This window comes from Pinus tabuliformis, chromosome 1_2 (assembly GCF_031772625.1).
Source record: "Pinus tabuliformis cultivar Carrire ecotype Pingquan chromosome 1_2, CPIR1, whole genome shotgun sequence".
Lineage (NCBI taxonomy): Eukaryota > Viridiplantae > Streptophyta > Pinopsida > Pinales > Pinaceae > Pinus > Pinus tabuliformis.
In genome coordinates this window covers 502252138-502271098 of record NC_142298.1, presented here as the reverse complement: position 1 = coordinate 502271098, position 18961 = coordinate 502252138, and the positions used below count along the sequence as shown (strand labels likewise).

The 18961-nt window shown below is 41.2% G+C and overlaps 1 pseudogene; it reads left to right on the top strand.

Annotated features, from left to right (window-relative positions):
• Window positions 1-298: 298 nt before the first annotated feature.
• Window positions 299-18398, top strand: LOC149206542 (GDSL esterase/lipase 7-like; annotated as a pseudogene).
• The last annotated feature ends 563 nt before the right edge of the window (window positions 18399-18961 follow it).

The following is an 18961-nucleotide window of genomic DNA, read 5'->3' as shown; positions in this document are numbered from 1 at the left end:
TCAATCATTAGTTTTTAATGAATGAATTACCCGTTAGTGTCTCTGATACACGAAAAGGTTTGGTTGGCTGTTGGATTTGGTGGACTCTCGAAACTATGCCCAAATATTTCAATTTCCTAGATTTGGAAGTGATCACATCTATCTTAATTGTGCTGCGGATTTGCAACTGAATTTAAAAGCAGTAGCATGATCATGGATTTTTTCAGCTGGGAGTCTTGGCAACCTATTTCATCTAATTTATTTCTGCTACTCTATGCTCGTTTAGAGTAATATTTGACATATTTGAGGCTCTGCAGTGATGGGAATCAAATGTTTAAATTCCAAGGCAGCTTCATGGCTCCCCTGTTTAGCTTTTGTTGTTACATATTGTTGTGTTGGAGTAATTTCTAGGGAAGCCGCGCCTGAAGTTACAGCCATGTTTATATTTGGCGATTCTCTGATCAATAATGGCAACAACAACTATATAGCAAGCATTGCCAAAGCCAACTTCTTGCCTTATGGACTAGATTTCCTTGGAGGTCATCCTACTAGAAGGTTTTGCAATGGTAGGATGGCTGTTGATTTTCTAGGTTTGCATTCTATAATTATTTGATTTAATGCTTCTGGTTTGTATATACCTTTCCAATGAAAACCTTGAAAATAAATTCCAAAAGATGTTTCTCCTTGGGTGTGAACTCTCTTTGCAATGGAGGAAACTAGAATGCATCAGGATTAATTAATTGGAAGTTCTAGAAAATTCAAGAAATTTTATAAACATGAGTGAATTCAAACAATTGGCTTCACTCTTTAGAGACGGTGTTAACCCTAGACCATAGGAAAAAGAACAAAAAGTCTGGATACTGAGGAGACTCAGGGGGCTTAGGCATCTGCAGGATTCCCAATACCTGGGAGGAACTTCCTGCTGCTAAGTTCACCAAATTGATAATCCTCTATCTTCCATGAGCCTCCCACTTCTCAATTAAATCCATCATATTTCTAAAATATTAACTCTGCAATTTAGTTACACTCATACACAAAGAAAACCCACTCAGGGGGCTGAGGCATCTGCAGGATTCCCACTACTTGGGGAGGAACTTCCTGCTGCTGAGTTCACCAAATTGATAATCCTCTATCTTTCATGAGCCTCCCACTTCTCAATTAAATCCATCATATTTATGAAATATTAACTCTGCAATTTAGTTACACTCATACCCAAAGAAAACCCCAAAGAGGTTTTTCTCTGAATATGAATTAGTGATCTTAGTTTGTAATAGAAATGTTAGATGCTTATCAACAAGACTGATAGAACCAGTTGATTTAACTCTTTAGATTATTTTTTATTTCAATACACAATAATGACAACCAGTTGGTTTAATTTTTTAAACTATTTCTATTCTATATTTTAAATGAAATAAAACTAATAAATATAAAACAATATAATTTTTTAAACTACTTCTATTCTATATTTTAAATGAAATAAAACTAATAAATATAAAACAATATTCACTAAAACCAGGTTATCTAACCCGTTATATTGCTTTTGATTTATATATCTTTAAAACTGTACAGTAATTTGATCCTAAATAATGTTGAATGAATGATCTCAGGGCAATTGCTAGGGCTACCTCTCATTCCTGCATACCTTGACCCATCTACAAGGGGTTCAGCAATCCTAAATGGAGTGAACTATGCTTCAACAGCCGCAGGCATTTTGGACGAGATTGGCAAAAACCTTGTAAGTCCAAATTGCAAAAATGATAAATTGACTTTCTCCCACTGGTGCTAAATGTAGTAAATATGGTATCTAACATTTCTTTTCTTGGTGCAAAATTGATAGATTGGGTGCATATCGTTCAATCAATAGATTGCAAATTTTGGGAAGACTTTAGAGGATTTGACATCGCAGTTGGGAAGCACAATGGCGGTGGCTCAGCATCTAGCAAAATCTATTTTCTCAATTTCTTTTGGCAGCAACGATTATATCAACAACTATCTTATGCCTTACTTCTATCCAACCAATAGACAATACACCCTAGAGACTTATAGTGATATTCTCATGTGGCAACTTTCACAACAACTGGTGGTTGGTTTCATAAGCTTTGTCTGGTTGCCTGAGAAATACAACCAAAATCAATTGAAATTTTAAAGTGGTTCTTGTAAAACTGAGAACTTAATTGAAATTTTAAAGTGGTTATTGGATTTTATTGTCGTTGTCTAACTCTCTTAGGTTTTGAGGTTTTTTTTTGTTTGAATATGGGAAAACAATTTTTTGGTAAGATTTTATTTTTTTGTAGTTTAAAATGTGTTTTTAACATATAAATGGATTTAGTGTCCTGAAAAACTTCTGCGGATTCAGATGATGTAGCAATCACAATTCAGACTAAATGGATTCAATACCCTGAAAACTCTCTGGTGAATTTCGATGGTGTAGAGTTCACAGCACAGATTTGGGATTCCAGCAGCTCCTTATCAAATTTCTAGCAAATTTGACCCAAAAATATGCCAAAAAAACTATATACTTCTGCTGTTTAATTTTGTTTTGTAATTAACCATGGTTAAAATTTTGGTTGTTTTGTTTTGTAATTGATAATTACTTTCCTTACTTAGCTTAAAATTTTGGTTATTTTGGTACTCAACATTCACTTTCTGAAAAGTGATCAGTGCGCACTTTGTTTGCATTAGTCTAAAAAGTGATCAGTGTAGGAATCTACATATGGGAGCCATCTTAAATAGTTTCAAGAAAAGGAACCATCTCATCTTGCATCAGATTTCTCTTTGGTTGTCATTTAGATTATTTGAGGCCATTCAGTTTGAAAAGTGATTTAGATTATTTGAGGCCATTCAAATTGAACAAAATCTTTAGTAAATATTATTTCATTATATAATAAAAACTTGAATTATGATGAAAAATGTGAGAACCTAGCATTTTTGTCAAAACTCTTGTGAAATTTGTACCAAGAAATAGAATCCTTTCCCTTTAAGATTATCTTACTCCATCAAAATACAAAACAAAATCTGGTTGCTCCTCAAAATACAGTACTTTATCTAAACTTACATAAAAATAATCCCTCCTAGAGTGTTCACTGTCAATTTACAGAGTATTTATATAAGTTGGTTTTATGTGGAATATATATGCAGGCTCTATAGAACTTGGGAGCTCGCAAGTTCGCAGTGGCAACAATGGGTCCTTTGGGATGCATTCCAAGTCAAATAGCAATCGCAATTGTTATAGACATTTTTGTGCTTTACAGCATGAAGCATGAAATGTCAATAATCTAAGGGATCCAAAGTCCCTAAACATGTTGTTCCTACCCCTAGAGGAACAAGGTCAGCAAACCACAGCACTGAATATCAGTTCTCCACCTGAAAACACTCAAAAACAAGCTAATTCTGGATCATGTCAACTACTCCACTGAGCATCTGTGCTGAATGTCAAGTGCTCCACTGTGTACCTGCGCTGAATGTCAACTGCAAAGAAGGCTACCTGCGCTGGGTGAGTTTTGCCAAGTGGCACAGTCATTCCTCAAGGTGTCAATGCCCAGGAAGCTTCCAAAATGACACTTGGATCAAGGAATTCGACTGGTGATGAGTAAGAGGGTCTAGATCTCCAAGTGGAAGCAAGAACCTCCAAGTGGACTCAAGAACTGAAGAATAACTGAAGTGGGAGAGGACACTAGTCAGCTTCATGCCAGCCTCAAGCTGACTCATCCTTTCTCCAAAACTCCTATATATAGAGCTCTCTCATGAGGTCTAGGGAGGCTGGAATCTTGTGAATGTAAGGAAGTGCTGTTGGTTTGAGTATAGAACTATTGGGTGATTTGCTTGAAGGAGGTGAAGAGGAGATTTCTTTCTGCTGGGAGGTGATGCTGGATTGGGCCTTTTATGGTTGTATCACTTCCTGAACTTTACTTCTTCCATTAATAAAGCATTTGAGGTTCTTCTATATGCATGTGTCTCAATGGTGTATTGTTATACTTGTGTATTTGATTTACTCTAATCCTTGAATCAATTATGAATGTATGCTTCTTGTAGTTTCCCTCTCTTGCCATTTTGCAGGATCTTGGTGTAGCTGGGCCAGTGAAAGAGCAAGGAGCTGGGAGCAAGCAACAAGGAGAGAAGATTGGATCAACCATTAGCGAAAGACATCGGTTAGTGGATCTCTTTCTCCCCTATTTTACTTTCATAAAGAAGAAATCTTAGATAGCTTTGCTTCGATTGTTGCTGAGGTACTATCACCCTTAGAGTGGGATAGGGTCATTCCGTATTGGATACTTTTCCCAACAACAAATTGGCGACTCCGCTGGGGATCGTATCTTGTTGGTTGTTTGTGTTTTTGCTATTCATTTCATAAACACAGGGAGTACCGAATCGAACTGCATTTGGATATTTCAAATGCAAAGTAGAGGGCAGCTACTCTAGCTCAGTTTCTGGGCATGTTTATGATTTGAAGAGCTGATCCACAAGGACTCTGAATAGCTCTTAGTGATAGCTTTTCATCCTCCTTTTCATCCCTTAGTGTGTACTTGATTGATAGCTTCTGATTTGGCCAAAAACTGTGAATTTTTGAGCAATCTGTGACCCGGAAACTGAGAAAAACGAAAGTTTATCTCTTCAGTGCAGGCACTGTGAAGGCAGTCTACATTTCAGCGCAAATCCCGAAGGGGCTACCTGCGCTGAATGTCAAACTGATAGTGTACCACCTGCGCTGAACCAGTTTTTCCTAGTGCTACTGGGGTTCCCTGCTGTTTATTGCCCTGTTTTCATCCTTGTTTTTGCAGCCTGTTGTCAGTCAATGTACCTATCTGGAACCAACTTTCCTTGCCTCTATTCCGCCTCGGTTGTATAAAGAAACTGTATTTGTTCTTTTTGTATTTCTTACATCATTTGCAGTTTCCCATAACGAAAAGTGAACTAGTCTTGTTGTGGCCTCTTAGATCTAGACCTATGATAAGTGTCGTTTTGATCTTAAGAGTTAGTTTGTTTGTTGTTCATAGCTGATTGAGTTTTTTGCTTTCGTCATATGGTTTGAATTTATATATTTCTAGTGTCGAAACAAGTAAATCTTAAGGTGTCTTTTGATTTTGGACAAGCTTGTTTGCTTTCACTTGAAATTGAATTCGAAATTATACAACAGCTTTCTTTTTGTATTACATCAACATTAAGAAAGAGAAAAGAAATACCTGCATTGTGCATGTGCATTTTGACAGCTTGTATGTTTATTTAGGAAAAAGTGCATTAATGTGTGCTCTATGATCTGTGTGAAAAGATGATGTCTTTCTTTTCCCTCAGTAGTTAAGATTTTCAAAGTTGAAAGATTGAAAAAGCTTGCTTATCATCTTAGACTGCATTTAGGAATTTGTATCATACATCTCGTGGTGAACCTTGAAAGGCAAACTTTAAAAAGATCAACTTAAAATATATTGAATGAACCTAACAACGCTTTGAAACATAACACAAACACATAGAGGTCTAAGCTAGAGACGTGTTCCGGCATCGTTAAACGTAGTGATTGTCGATCTCGAAGAAGGTGGGTGATTCCTCCTGAGAGTCGGTGGCACTAATACGGACTTGTTCTCCCACGTACCGTCGCGTATATATTGGGAGACCCCTATAGGCATATATCTTTTATCCTTAGGAAGCCGTGTCGGCCGCCCTACTAATCGCAATGCAGTGAACACAGCATTCACGAAGATCGACCACCCGTACAGTAAAACGTATTCTGTGGTTTTGCGAAAGGTTTGGCACACCCTCTGCCTAGATCTCCAAAGTAGTTTATTTTGCCCTTTTTCAAACTCTATAACTGAAAAAGTCCATCCGAGCATTTGTCACTTCGGGCTCGTTAAAACATCGAAGGAGACTAGAGTCATCTTTAGCTTTTTCTCGACTCTTAAAAAGTGAAAAAGCAAGTTGTGTCTAAAAGCGTCTAATAAAATTCATTCAATTCGGAAACACAAATTTCCCCTTTTAGTATTTTGGTTGATCGAGTAATCCGCAATCGTGGAAGAAAGTCAATTGAAACCCCGTCGTTCGCGGAGGCTTACGAGTCAACTGTCTTTGTCTCCGGAATCGAAAACAGTACGGACAAAGCAAACTCGTTTAACCGGTTCAAAATCTCCTATAAAAGTTAGAACAAGTGTTCCAACTGCATCTGAGGTTCCGGTTACTCCAAACATTTTTGGAAACCCTGCCTCTATAGAAGAAGTTCAACAACCACAGAAGGACAGTAATACTGATCCTAGTCTGGGGGTAAATACTTGTATAACTGAACCAGTTCCATCTGTAACTGGTCCAGAGAGTTTTGTTCCTCAAATAACTGTCGCTGTCGAAACAACCACTTCTTCGGCACCAGAAATATTTTACGGACCTGACGGTCTTCCTCTTCCACCGGGTTTGATTGCGATAGAGGAAATCGCAGAGGATCCGCAAGCAAGTACTCCAACCCATTTTGGAGTCGGGGTCACGCTATTTCCCTCATCAGAAGTTAATCCACCACAAGTGGAAGTGCCTGTAGAATTGCTAGGCAATCTATTGGATAGACTTAAAATGTTTGAACAACCATCATCATCTAGGACTGTGTCAAATGACACAGCGACAGCAGAAGCCCCTGCTGTCACTCCTACAATGTTTGCCGGCATACCAACTGTCCCAACTAGCTCACAACAGCTAGAAGGAGTCCACCAAGGGACTATTTCGACAGTATGGTCTGTTCCAGTTTGTTCATCCGGAATAATACCTGGCAACTCTTATGTTGAGACTCGCCAAATTGATCCATTTGGAGGTCAATTTGGGCAATCCAGTCCCCAAGGACAATCAATCCCCTTGAGTTCCGGATTGCTACCGTATGGGGGGCAGTATGCCCTTTCATTACCCCCTCCGGGAGGGTACCCATACGTGAGTTCACAATAGTATTCAGGTTATACTGGAATTGCATCAAGTAGTTGGGTACCTATGCTACCTCAACAACCAAGGGTTGTATATTCTATGCAACAGTGTGTACCTATGACGAACATCCCAACCACACCGGCCATTGTAACAGTGTCACAAGTTCAAGCGATACCTGTTGCATGTCAACCTCGGATTTCTCAGGTTGTAATGCAACAGCCCCTTGAACATGGGTCACAACCACAATCGCCAACTGGTGGGGCGACACAGGTCCAAACGGGTACAATTACCCCGCACCTTGGTCCAACGGTTAGCATAACACAACAAAACATGGCTTCACAACCGTGGCTTGTGCAATACCAGCAACCGCAATTCCAGCAAGTATACCAAGGTTCTGAGCAGCAGATCTTTGCGAACAGTGGACAACCGTATATCCAAAACGGTCAAAACCAACCACTTTATAGTGGTCAAGTCCACCAACCGTATCAGTCATACCAACATCAATTACATTATGCTGGTATGTAAAGGCCTACTGCTCAAACGATTCCATCGTACCCTGGTTACGCTTCGCCTAACCTGAATCAACAGTTACCATTCGTGGAAACTTTAGAGTTACCTGATTTACACCGGTTAACCAACGATCCGATTGCTTATGCCCCTTGGTGGCCAGCGATTCCTCATAAACTTCCATCTGACATTCCTAAATTCAATGGAAATCCAGGTGAAGACCCATCGAATCACGTGATGACTTTTCATCTGTGGTGTTCGTCGAACACCCTAAACGACGATTCGATAAGGCTTCACCTTTTTCAGAGGACATTGACGGGTCCAGCGGCTAAATGGTATATTGAATTGCCAAGAGCCTCTTTCGACAATTTTAGTTCCCTAGCCACGACTTTCTTAACCCATTTTCAATTACCGATAAGGTATGAAATGGGAACAGAAATATTAACCAACTTCAAGCAGACAACTGCCACCCATATATCTGATCATATACATGAGTGGCGTCGTCGTTGTAGGATGGTGAAAACATACGTTCCCGATCAGCTGTTGGCTGAATGGTTTATAAAGTCATTACTTCCGGCTATAACGAAAGATGTGGCCAAGGGGGGAGTCGTAACAGAGGAGCAAGTTATTGCTCGTGCACAATATTTGGACTTAGTTTATACTCAGTCCGGCACACTCTACGACAAAATACCAGACGCCCCTAGACCGGAATTTTCAATTCCTCCTCCTCCTAAATCAAATAGTGACTCTCATGCCGGTGACGGTGTGATTGGCACGACGAACGCGAAATCGATAAAGGCTTCGTCAAAGAAAGCCCGTAAGAATTCGGATCAAAATGCAAAAGAAGAAATTCTTGCTTCGGAAGTAAATGCCGTATCGGAAGATAAAGGCAAAGAAACCAATCAACCAGGAAGCAAGAAGAGGCAAAACAAAGGGAAGAAGAAGAAACAGGGTGAGTCATCCCCTGGAAAAAATTCTTCAAACCCTCCTGGGAAAGGGAAACAAAATTATCCATGTCTAATATGTGATGATAAGGATCATAACACAAAGAATTGTCCATTCAAAGCTGAGTTAAAGAGGTTCTTTAAAAGTTCCCAAACCTCAGCTGTGTTAACTGATCCATTTCCCAACCCAGGTCAAAATCTGGTTGATAGTGGAAATGCTTCCCCGTCGCAAGTGCTTATGTTGTCGGTTTTAAAACAGCAGAATGATGCTTTGATTTCGACAAGGAACAAAGATTATGGGAATCCTCAGTTGTCGAACGAAAAGGGCAAAGATCAACCAAGTAGTTCGACAACAACTTCGACAGAAGTTGTATCGCCCATCATTCCTGAATTAACAATAAAACTGCCAAAGGGAGTAGTACACAAGTCGACATTTAATCCTCGCGCCAGAGCGGCGCAGCATTATAACATAGTAGAAGATTTGGCACAATCGCCATCCGCTATGTCGACTCTTGAGGTATTACAAAATTGTCCATCCCAAAGGCAGGCGTTGTTATCAGCTATTGGTGGGGTTGATCCCAAGGATTCCAATCTTGTATCCTTTGATCACAAAGGATATGATCCTCAGTTACCAGCTCAACTAGCTTTCCTTATTCAAGTGAAAGCCCTCAACAAAACTGTTCACAGAACAATTATTGATGAGGGAGCATCAACATGTATTATGTCGATGAGCTGCTGGAAAACTTTAGGATCTCCAACCTTGTCTCGATCATCGACGACATTAAAAGCTTTCGACGGAAGGACTTATACCCCATACGGTATCCTTAATAACTTGAAAGTTGAGCTAGGAGGAAAAACAGTAGAAATTGATGTTGAGGTCATCGATGGAAATCTCGACTACAACATCCTACTGGGTAGACCATGGATTTATGCCATGGCAGCTGTCGTGTCGACTTATTTTAGGAAGATCGCATTCCCGTTTGAAGGAGGGATTACGATCGTCGACCAACAGAACTTCCTCCCTAATGGTTCACAAGTTACAGGAAGCATTCCCATGATCCATGAGAGCAACCATTCGCTTCAAGATATCGCAGTAGGATTATTGAAAGACCCCACATTGATGGGAACTTTCGCGCTACCACCTCCTATTTATATAGGAAATGTACCGTTTGTAGCGACCTGCAACATGATATCTTCCACGAAGGTCGCAAAAAACGATGTCAACATGGATCGTGCAATTGTTTTGCCCCCAAGCCCTTTAGAAATATTGTAGCAATCAATGTTTCAAGCATGGGAGGCGAACCCAAATCAACGCTCGTCAAGCGTTTGGGTAGATAGGTCTAGAGAATATGGAACCCCATTAGATCCTTGGTCGAAAGTACATGGGACTGACGAAGGAATCTTACAATCAATGTTGATTGAGGGGGCACCATGGAATGATCACCACCATCGTTCCCTTCTTCCGGAATATGAAGAAGATACTCAAAGTGATCTTTATCACCCTTCAGTATTTGAATTCCTAACAAATACTGTAAATACGGTGGATTCCGAGAGAAACTTATCCAATATTGAAGAGACTATAGCCATAAATATCTCGACTAAAACAGATGTTGTAGAGAATATTTATGTCGGCAAAGGTTGTTCCCCTTCAGAACTGGAAATATATAACACTCTTTTTCGCGAATTCAGAGATGTCTTTGCTTGGTCATATGATGAAATGCCAGGCATTGAATCGAGTATCGTTGAACACAAAATTAAAATGTATCCTGATGTCAAACCAGTAAGACAACGGCTTCGGCAGGTGCACCCCAAGAAAGCCGCTGCCATTAAGGCGAAAGTTGAAAAACTCCTCCATGCTGGATTCATCTACCCGGTTACTCTAACCGATTGGGTATCGAATATTGTCCCTGTTATGAAGAAACAAGGGACAATCAGAGTGTGTGTTGATTATAGGGATGTAAACCAAGCTTGTCCGAAGGACAACTACCCTACACCCTTCATCGACCAGATAATTGATGAATGCGCCGGATGTGAAATCTTTTCATTTATGGATGGATTTTCCGGGTATAATCAAATAAATATCTGCCCACAGGACCAGTCAAAGACTGCATTTATTTGTCCGTGGGGCACATTCGCTTATCGAAAATTACCCTTTGGTTTAAAGAACGTAGGGGCGACGTTTCAGAGGGCAATGAATTATGCCTTCCATGACATCAAGAACATTGTTCAACCTTATCTCGACAACCTTCCGGCTCATTCGCGAAAGCAGACTGATCATCCGCAGCATTTAAGAGCGATATTTCTACGTTGCCGACACTACAAGATAAGACTCAATCCGCACAAATGTGTGTTTTGCGTCAGTTCTGGTCGTTTACTTGGCTTTGTAGTCTCTAAGGATGGGATTCGTCTCGACCCCTGTAAGGTTCAGGCAATCATCAATTTGCCTCCACCTTCAAATTTGCTTCAGATTTAGAAACTCCAAGGGAAAGCAAACTTTCTGAGGAGGTTCATTCCAAATTACGCAGAACTTGCTAAAGGTTATACTCATCTTTTGAAAAAGGATGTACCTTTTGTCTAGGACCAGGTGGCGCAAGCTTCCTTTGATGCTCTGAAAGATTGTCTAGTAAAAGCATCATTAATGTACGCCCTGGATTATCAAAAAAAATTTAACCTGTATCTGGCTGCAGCGGATACGACCATTGCGATGGTTTTAGTTCAAGAGGTCGATGGAATTGAACATCCTATCTATTATTTAAGTAAAAACTTAAATGATACAGAAAGTAAATATTCTTATGTTGAAAAACTAGCGCTTGCAGCTGTTCAAGCGATTCAAAGGTTTCGACATTATGTCCTCTTTCGGAAAACTACCATCTTGTCAGATTGCAACCCCATGACGTATATACTGTCGCGACAGTTGCTGGGGGGCAAATATTCAAAATGGATAGCAATCCTTCAAGAGTTTGATCTGGAATTTGTAAAATCCAAGTCAAAGAAAGCTCTAGTTTTCGCAGAATTATTGTGCGATCTCCCATCATTGTCCAACGATAAAACATCAGAAGAGTCAATCGTGGACGAAAGTTTGTTTCTGATATCTGTAAGCGATGAGTGGTATGGAGATATCATAGTTTATCTCCAAACCCAGAAGTTCAGGCCTAACACCTCTCGCTCCGAACAAAAACGTATATGATACCAAGCAAAAGACTACATGATCGTCGGTGATATACTTTACCGTCGTGGTATCGATACAGTTCTCAGGAGGTGCCTTACCCATGAGGAGGCCGAAAAAGCCCTGAATGAGTGTTATTCAGGCGCGTGTGGGGGGCATCAATCTGGATATGCAATGGCACAAAAAATCTTACGAGCAGGATACTTCTGGCCAACCATGTTCAAAGATTGCATAACCGCAGTCAGAAGTTGCCATGCTTGTCAAATTTTTGATAGCAAAACCAGACGACCACCCGCACCTTTACAGCCGATAGTTGCTGTTGGGCCCTTCGCCAAGTGGGGCATCGATTTCATGCAATGTAACCCCACCTCGACCGGGGGGCATGGGTATATAATAGTCGTTGTTGACTATTTTACCAAATGGGCCGAGGCGATGCCTACATTGGATAACACTGGTGAAACAGCTGCCCTTTTCTTTTTCAATCATGTAGTCGCCAGGTTCGGCGTACCACAGGCTATAGTTACAGATCATGGATCGCATTTTCGCAATCACATGATGGTCAAATTAGCTGCCAAGCTAGGGCTATCTCACGACAGCTCTACCCCATATTACCCGCAAGCCAACGGACAAGTTGAAGCAATCAACAAGGTCCTGAAGCGTATGCTGCAAAGGATGATCAGGGTTCATAAAAGAAGGTGGCATCTAATCCTTTACTCAGCCTTGTGGGCTTACCGAACATCGGTAAAGAACGCAACCGGGTTCACACCTTTTCAACTGGTGTATGGCCTGGAAGCAGTCTTGCCAATCCAGTGCGAAATTTCGTCGCTTAAACTCGCAATTGATCTCCTCCCCGGAACTTCAGAGGAAGAGGCTCGTTTCTTGGAATTGATCCAGTTGGATGAAACCCGTCGTGATGCCGCTTTGGCTAACGAAGCCCATAAGAAACGAGTCAAGGCTCAGTTCGACAAAAATGTCAAACCCCGTGTCTTCTCAGAAGGTGATTTGGTCTTGCTTTATGACCAAGAATCCGATAAATTGGGAGCAGGTAAATTCAAATCCTTATGGATGGGCCCCTACATTGTTAAAAGGGTGTTAGCAAAAGGAGCCTACGAGTTAATGGATTACGACGGAATTCCACTGGCGCAGCCCTGCAACGGGCTGTACCTCAAGCGTTACTATGCTTAAATAGTAACCTGCATGCTTTTGTTGTATTTTGTTTTCGCTAAAGTATTTGTTCTGGTCGAGTGATCCACCTTTTTCATTTGTTGCAGATGTCGAACTCAATGGAGACATGTGTTGGATATGCCGACGGAGCGAGTCGTAGTTCGCGGAACCTATCCTCCGCAGCCTGGGTCATTTTTGATCCAAGTGGTGAGCTAGTAAGTTTCAGAGGTGTGTGTATTGGGCAATCAACGAATAACATCGCTGAGTATAGCGCGTTGATAGAACTACTCTCTAATGCCATCACACGTGGCATACGCCGACTAATTGTCAGGCTAGACTCACAGCTCGTAATACTACAACTCAATGGTATATATTCTGTTCGCAATCCAGCTATTTATCGCATGTTCCTAAGGGTTAAGATCTTGGAAAGATGATTTGATTCAATTCAATATCAACATATTTCCAGAAACTTGAACACATTAACTGACTCATTAGCAAACTATGTGTTAGATAGACATTTGCAACATTTATAAAAAGGACACATCATCAAAGATTGTACATATGGATCATATAACTCAAACAGAATAAAACTCGAAAATCAAAATATATATAAGTTGTTTATAAGTTCATACATAATGTTCTGTAACCAAGACAAAATGGGTCATATGACCTAAAAACTCAAAATGCTAGGGGGCACCCTAGCCTAGTGGTGCTCATGATAGCATGTCACGGCCTGCGCAATCATGCGCAAGAGACGAGTCCATCGTCTGGGCACACCAGTAGTGTGTCGCTGCAGCTGTAAAGGTAACTCATCAATCCTCACATCGGGAATGCCGAGAGTAAGGCTCTCAACCTGCTCCTGCACAGCTGTAAGGGTCTCAGTATCGTCAAGATCGCGAATAACAGCTCTCCTAGCGGGCTCCACTGCCGGGGCAGCAACTTGCGGTCTCGGACGAACTGCTGGATGAACAGGACCAACATCTGCATGCACCCAAGAGTATGATTAAAAGTCTTGATAGAATAAAGCACAGCAACATTATAAATAAAACAGTAAACAGTGATATGGTCAAAGAGTTTACCAATAGCGCCCCACTGTTCGCCATCCGGTAGCACCAAATCCGGATCACCTCGGAAATCCATACCCACATATGGATACTCGGAGAAGACCATCTCCTGGCGCTCGAACCACCTGAAGAAGGCCTCAGTAAAAGTAATCTGAGGTTGACCAGCATGTCTAGACATGTGATCAACCCACCTCTGCATGCGTGGCTCGGTCGGAGAAGGCAAGTCGAGTATGATGTACTGAGGCTGCATCAGTGGGATTTTCTCCAAGGCGAAGGCAGTCAGAATAGAACCAAATCCAAAGTTCTTCAGCTTCCCGTCCTTTACCTTGGTCAATTGACTTTTCATCTGAACAAGTACTGCATCACACCAGTTGAATACTTTCGGTTGGAGACACTCCAAGGCGTGCTGCATATAAGATCTGTTGGCAACATGTAGAGCTGCGCTACCGGCCATCCTACCAATGGTATACAGAATGGACCTGAGAGCCCTGTCAGTAATCTCACAGATAACAATCTTGCCGTCTCTGCTCGGCTGAGAACCTTCCCTGCAATACTGGCGGACATAATCTCTGGTGGAATCGGTCCCCCGTGCCGTACCTGACAAGGAAATGGGGGCACCTCGCCTTGACAATCCAGTCAAGAAGTACATGTCCTCTATGGTCAAGGGGATGGATTTTCCCCTAATCTGGAATACTTGGTTAATAGGATCCCAAGCATCAAGCATATACTGCAGCAAAGTGATCTGTGCTCTCATGCTAGAGATACGGAAAAACTTCAGCAGGCCACAGTTCCGCAACGCGTTCACCGTGACAGGGTCATGGAGGGCAATCATGTCCTCCTCTTCATGTTCTTGTTCTCGCCATGTAAGGGACATTTTGTTCAAAGTTCCCTGCAAAGCAAACAAGAGAAGGAGTAAGTTCCTGATTTTGATGAAAAACTGGCGAAAATTCATCAAAAAACGAGCTGGAAACTCAGTTTTCAGAGCCCAGCGCAGGCAAAGAATGTCCCACCTGCGCTGAAGGTCAGGCTGCCTTAAGGCAGGTTGACATTCAGCGCAGGTTTCGAATGGGGAACCTGCGCTAAAGTTAGGGCGCCCTGGCAAAACCCCTGGGGCTCAGAAAGACTGAAAAACAGGCATGAAACTGGAAAAGAAAACCATGAAAAGAAAGAGCTAGGGTTTAGCTCCTACCTGGTCCAGACGGCACCGAAAATCGTCTGCAGAATCTCCCGGAATCAGCTGGTGAAAATCAAGGGGAAAGAGGCACCTCCAGAGCTCCAACAAACCAAATGCAAATGAAATGGTAAATGAGAGGTAAAAACACCTTTTAATGGCTTTTTACGTAGTTCAAAGTGAAATATTAGGGTTATAATCTCATTTTCATGCAAATATTATTCATTTCTAACAAAGTTTGTTGCAACAATTGAGAATGCAGTACTATCCTTGAAAAGAAGAAAGCTAGTAATGGTAAAAAATCAAAATTTGACCATATAATCGAGCAGTTTTACCGCGGAATTTATGCTCGTTAAAAAATAGAAAAGCGAGATCCGAGCAGTTTTAGCACATAGTTCATGCTCGTTAAAAAATAAACATAAGATTGAGCAGTGTTTTTGGTGCATTCAAGCTCGTTAAATAAAAAATGAACCTATCCCAGTAAATAACCATTGTGATCGTAAATTTATTAGCCATAAAAATCCTTGGTCGTGTTTGCACCTGCCACCTCCATTCCATTTGGCCAATCGTTCACCTCCATATGATTGTTTACCCATTTTGAGGAACAGCTGCGAAGAGTGATTTCACCTAGCCATCCTTGTGACACTGCCGTGATTGGAAAATTCCAACCTGTACCTGGAATCTGCTGCTATCCCTGTTTATCACTCGTTCCTCAAAAGACGAGTCTTCTTTGAGCTCTTTTCTCTTGACTCGTAAAATATGAAAAGTTTGCCGAGTTTTGGCCTTCCAGCTCATTAAAGTGACCGGAAGAGCTATCCCTCCTCTAGATTTTAATCTTTTTGGACCTGAGGGATTATTGCACAAAAAGGTCGAGTGCTTGTTTTATTCGGCTCGTTAAAGTTATCGAAAACTCATCCCTTCTGTATTGTTTTATACTTTTTCTGACTTAAGGGATTAGATGACGAAAAAGGAATTTTGGAGTTAACTTTCTGTACCTTTTCAGACTCTCTAAAAATGAAAAGGACCGAGTTTTCCTTGTCGTTAGACTCGTTAAAATGATTAAATAGCGACAAACTTGTCTTTAGACGAGAACGAGTTTCCCTATCGCTAGGCTCGTTAAAACATAGCGATGGGCTTGCCCGAAGGGCAAGTTATAGAACAAGCATATGTTATCCTCCTCAAGCTTGACAAAAATAAAGAGGTACTGGTCAGAAATGACTGGGAAAAAATTGGGAGAACCTCAAAGCTTTAATGGTAGCAAGTCGCTCTTGAACATGACACTTTTCCTCTGTATCACATCGGGTTGGGTTGTTTCATTCACCGGTCTCATCACCATGGTCTTCGCCAAACCATCCACATTTGGGGTAATGCTACCGATCCATCGCATCAGTGTCGTTATATGTTCAAGAGATGTCGTTCAGAAAGAGTCAACCGTGTCCCATCCACTGCCATACATTATCCTTCATCCACCCATGATCGCCACCCTGAATCATATGTCACAGATTGTTTTCACCTCCACTAAAATCATTAGCTCCGTTCCGTGTCACTGATGTGGGATTCATTAAGGCCCTCCTTTGATGGATCGCTTCTTGTCGACTTCAGCTCATTATCCAAGAAGTTGATCTAGGAACACCCCCCTCAGTACTTTGAAGCTTGCATGCCTCAATGGCAAGTTTCTCACTTCCGGCGACAGGTATACATCAATGACCTTCAACCGAAAGATTTTGCGTGGTGTTCGACGCCAAGTCCTTTATTCACACCACGTGAATTGTACTGCAGTACCTTGAGGATCATTATCATTATCGGTGATTCCTCTCGCGCTTGTTAACGGTTTACATCATTGACCGGTAATCAAGCGATGTCTTTCCATGTTCGACTTCAGCACAATTCTCACATGGATCGACTTGTACTTAGAGTGAAGATCGAACGAGTTTGAAGACCCCGGATCTAGTTTCATCCATCCAGGCTGCGATATATATTCAGGAAATATAAAGACATTTGACATGTACATCATTGCAGCAGATGATCATCCTACTCAAAGGATGATAATTTCAGCAGAGAATTATCAGTCTACCATCAGACGATCGTCTGTTCTATGTACCAAAATGAATTTATAAAGATGAGCATGGGAATGCCCGCCTCAGCTAGATCATGAAAGCAGAATGAAAAATAATGTATTGTATTGTATTTTATTACAGGTCACCTCTCGGCGATTGAATGAACTTCGGATCCTCCTGATAAAGCATTTCACCCTATAAACGACCTCATACTTTAGGGGGCAACTGTTATAGACATTTTTGTGCTTTACAGCATGAAGCATGAAATGTCAATAATCTAAGGGATCCAAAGTCCCTAAACATGTTGTTCCTACCCCTAGAGGAACAAGGTCAGCAAACCACAGCACTGAATATCAGTTCTCCACCTGAAAACACTCAAAAACAAGCTAATTTTGGATCATGTCAAGTGCTCCACTGAGCATCTGCGCTGAATGTCAAGTGCTCCACTGTGTACCTGCGCTGAATTTCAACTGCAAAGAAGGCTACCTGCGCTGGGCGAGTTTGGCCAAGTGGCACAGTCATTCCTCAAGGTGTCAATGCCCAGGAAGCTTCCAAAATGACACTTGGATCAAGGAATTCGACTGGTGATGAGTAAGAGGGTCTAGATCTCCAAGTGGAAGCAAGAACCTCCAAGTGGACTCAAGAACTGAAGAATAACTGAAGTGGGAGAGGACACTAGTCAGCTTCATGCCAGCCTCAAGCTGACTCATCCTTTCTCCAAAACTCCTATATATAGAGCTCTCTCATGAGGTCTAGGGAGGCTGGAATCTTGTGAATGTAAGGAAGTGTTGTTGGTTTGAGTATAGAACTATTGGGTGATTTGCTTGAAGGAGGTGAAGAGGAGATTTCTTTCTGCTGGGAGGTGATGCTGGATTGGGCCTTTTATGGTTGTATCACTTCCTGAACTTTACTTCTTCCATTAATAAAGCATTTGAGGTTCTTCTATATGCATGTGTCTCAATGGTGTATTGTTATACTTGTGTATTTGATTTACTCTAATCCTTGAATCAATTATGAATGTATGCTTCTTGTAGTTTCCCTCTCTTGCCATTTTGCAGGATCTTGGTGTAGCTGGGCCAGTGAAAGAGCAAGGAGCTGGGAGCAAGCAACAAGGAGAGAAGATTGGATCAACCATTAGCGAAAGACATCGGTTAGTGGATCTCTTTCTCCCCTATTTTACTTTCATAAAGAAGAAATCTTAGATAGCTTTGCTTCGATTGTTGCTGAGGTACTATCACCCTTAGAGTGGGATAGGGTCATTCCGTATTGGATACTTTTCCCAACAACAGCAGCTGCATTAACAGTGTAAACCAACATGCCATACTCTTCAATTCCAAGCTCAGATATCTTTTGGGCACTCTGTCACTCAATATGCCTGGTGCAGATTGCATCTCTGGAGATGCTTGCAGTGCAGTTAAAGACATGATCGATGATCCCAATTCTTATGGTATATTAATAACTTAATTCTAAATTTGTGCTCATAGAACCTTAAATCTTGGATAAGCTAGGGTAGACCAACATGAATATAAAAATGTGCTTGAGGTTCTACTCCAAAATAGCAAGTAAAAGCATGAATTTTATGTGTTTTTTCTTAAGATAGTTTCATGAAGAAAACTTAAAACATGAAACCAAAACACTAAATGGAAGCATGCATCAAACAATAATACACCAACCATTGATAAAGGAGTTCACCCCTCCTGGGCTACATCTCCTTGGATCAGCTCTAAAAGCATGACCCCTTCTCATTATGCTCAAAATTCTTCAGATAAAGAGTACATAAATGTGCTGAAAAAAAGAGTGGCTAGTTTCCCCTTCAAGGAAACATTCTTCTGCAAAGAATTCTCACTCTAAACACATGACAACCTACAGTTAGTCATGAAACAATCAACAAGCTTAAGGCTTCCAAATAAAGACCCCATACTCCAACTTCCAAGAGCATAAATAGTACTACAATCCACTTGAAGTACTTAACAAGTCTCTTTCTCCATACACATATAGAGTAAAGAAGAAATAAAACTACAACATTG